This window comes from Mus caroli, chromosome 1 (genome assembly GCF_900094665.2).
Source record: "Mus caroli chromosome 1, CAROLI_EIJ_v1.1, whole genome shotgun sequence".
NCBI lineage: Eukaryota > Metazoa > Chordata > Mammalia > Rodentia > Muridae > Mus > Mus caroli.
The window spans coordinates 118,909,246-118,912,701 of record NC_034570.1 but is presented as its reverse complement, the minus strand read 5'-3'; positions in this window follow the sequence as shown (position 1 = coordinate 118,912,701).

Sequence of the window (3,456 nt, the reverse complement as noted above, 5' to 3'; positions counted from 1 at the left end):
CTGAATCCATGGCAGAAGGAGAGAGCAAGAGCACCATTTGGGCTCCTTCCCCCTTCTTTCTTTCCTTCTTTCTCTTTCTTCCTTCCTTCTCTTTCTTCCTTTCTTCCTTCTCTCTCTCTCTGTCTCTCTCTCTCTCCCTCCCTCCCTCCCCCCTCTCTCTTCCTTCCTTCCTTTCTTTCTCTTTGCTTCTATCTTTCTTTGTTTCTCCTTTCTTTTCTCCCTCCCTCCCTCTCCCCCTCCTCCCTTTCTCCTTCCCTTCCTGACAGGATCTCAGTTAACTCAGGCTGCTCTCAAACTAAACTCTTTAAGTAGCTGAAGATGATTTGAACTTTGGATCCTGCTGTCTCCACCTCCCAAGTGCTGGAATTACAAGAATGTGTCAAGGTGCTGGTTTATGTGTCAGGGATCAAACCAGGATTGGAGCATAGGATGGAAGCTCTCTACCACCTGAACTACATCCCTAGCTGTTCTCTGAGCTTTTATGGTAGATGCTAAGTCCTTTTATAAAAGTGAGATGTCACAAAGACTTCAGTGTCACAAAGAGGAAGAAATGCAAGACTTTAGCGAGTGCACCACATTTTCTTATGACACAGCTGGAAACTGGGATTGAGGAGCACATGACCCAGTTTTGGACATGACATTTAAGGGCGTGTCTACTAAGAAATTTTGTTTGTGTCATTGTTGTTGTTGTTGTCGTCATTGTTTGAGATAGGGTTTCTCTGTGTAGCCCTCGGAGTACTGGAACTCACTCTGTAGACCAGGCTGGCCTTAAGCTCAAGAGATCCTCCTACCCCTACCTCCAGTGTGCTAGGATTAAAGGAGTGCACCGTCCCAGCCAGCCCAAGATACATTGTTTCCATTGTCTTTATTGGTAGGGGTAAGGATGGAACCTAGGCAAGGGCTCTACAGCTGAGCTGCATCCCCTACCCTTTGTTTCCTTTTGATGAAATTGTGTAGTGGTAAGAGAGCAGCAACAGGCATCCTAGGTCTAATGAGTGCCAGACAGGTACCCTACCATGGAATCATATCCCAAGATCCTCTGTTTCCTTCGTGTACCTTTGGACTCCACACCCTTGAACTGAGGTCTGAAAGATGAAGCCATGGCAGCTATTATGCAACCGGAGGGCATAAACCTAAAAAAGAAAAGCCAAGTGGATGATCAAGTCTAGAAAGCTGAAAAGGGTCCAGACATTTGAAGAGACCTTGTAAGGAACAGTGCGCATAAGGGCTCCTTGTTCTATGAGGGAAAGAAACTGAAACTTGGCACAGGACTATTGATTAGTGAAAAGCACACCAACCTAACACCTGTGGCCTAAAGCATTTCTAAAGGATAATGTAATCCTGGAGAAAACACCCAAAATAGCGTTACTGTAAGCATCTTTCTTCCAGCCACAGGGAGACATCTCAGAATAGCCTGTCTTCTTACCTGCTACTTCTTGAAAACTTGGAAGAGAATCTAAATACGTTCCATAATTTATAGTAGTACATTTTAAAAGAAATACCCCGCCCTGCTGAGCCTTTGGATTACAGAACTGCCGCTGGGCGTTTTGTTCCATGGTCTCCAGTTCCTCTAAACCTTTACGTGGTCTCCTTCCCTTTGGTTTATATCCCTGTGATGCACGATTCCTGGTTCCTCCAGAAAAGATGATGGGCTGCTTGGAGTTTTGTTTTGTTTTTTTGTTTGTTTGTTTTGTTTTGTTTTTCCGGTACAGGGAAAATTTTATTTTTTTAATTTTTTTATTTTTTTTATGATTTCCATCTTTTTATTTTTATTTTTATTTACTTTTTTGCTTGGAGTTTTAATATGGATTTTAATTTTGAGCTATTGCTAATCATACAAATTTATGGAAGGGGCGCATTATGGTAATGTATTATACAGTGTATAACAACCTAAGGTTCTTAACAGTCACCTCCTTAAAAGATTAAAATAATCATTTTGGCTCACTCTTCCTTAAGGATCTACACACACTGTTGGTAAGTTGCTCACACTGCTATGAATAGCTTTACTGAAACTACTGTGCCCCCCCACACACACACACACGTGCATACATACACACATGTTGGGGATTGGTTCAAATTCAGCTCCCAAAGCTGTGCTTCCAGACCTGAGGGTCCCTGCCCCCAGCTGGCTTTGATTGATAATAAAGAATTGCTGTACAGCCAATGGCTGGGCAGAAAAACAAAGGTGGGACTTTTAGCTTGTCCGGACAAGAGGCAAAGAAGGGAGAGGATGGGAGAGGACGGGAGNTTGAGACAGGAAAGAACTGAAGGGATAAGTGCTTCCAGGCCCTGAACGATGAAACCTCAGCTACCATCCAGGCTTTCGGGGGAGGGGAGAAGGAGAGGGGAGGGGAGGGGAGAAGGAGAGGGGAGGGGAGGGGAGAAGGAGAGGAATTTCCATGACTCAGGGCAAAGGATCAGATTTAGGAGCTGCAGGAGAGAAATCATCCAGCAATGTAGGTGGAAAGAGAATGTGGTCCTATGGGGGGACTTCCCAGAAGGTAATGGGGTAGCAGAGATAAAATATAGATTTTAAAAGACATTAACTTAGGAATACCAGAGAGAGATGTGTACTAGCTGTGGGGAGGTTTAGAGGTTCCCAGCCATTGATCTAGTCAAGGTATATCAAAATTAACTGGTGTGTGTGTGTGTGTGTGCCTGTCTGTCTGTCTGTCTGTCTGTCTTTGATTCTCAAATCCAGAGAGCTCTTGAGTAGGTGTAGCTCATGCAACCCGCTGGGAGCCAAAGCAGTTTAACAAATTTGCTGCGTCACACACACACACACACATACACACACATACATACACACGCGCGCGTGTGCAGAAAGACATAAAAACAGAAGCAGGACTTTTTGGAGAGAAGAGAATCATCAGGAGTGGGAGAGGAGGAACTGAGAAAAATGAGTATAACTCTGATAAAAGACATTATTTACACATATGAGAATGTCAAAGTGAAACCAGTTATCACGTATTCAAACATATTAAAATTTAAAAACATATTAAAGCCGGGCAGTTAGCCAGGCGTGGTGGTGCACGCCTTTAATCCCAGCACTCGGGAGGCAGAGGCAGGCAGATTTCTGAGCACGAGGCCAGCCTGGTCTACAAAGTGAGTTCCAGGACAGCCAGGGCTACACAGAGAAACCTTGTCTCAAAAAACCAAAAAAAAAAAAAAAAAAGCCTGGGATGACCTCAAACTCCTTATCTGTCTGAGAATAACTATGAAATTATGATTTGCCTACATCTATCTCCCAAAGGCTGAGATTATGGGAACATAGGTGCCTGCCATCATGCCTGGATTTAAAAATTTATGATTCCCGTGTAACCATTACCGTGTATATAGTCAATTGGCAATGACGTCTCAGTACGTGTATACAGTCTGCGCTGGTTAAATCAGTATTGTTACCATTTGGAGCTTATTGTCATTACTGTGTATTTTGGAAGTGGAGCTCCTAGGAAC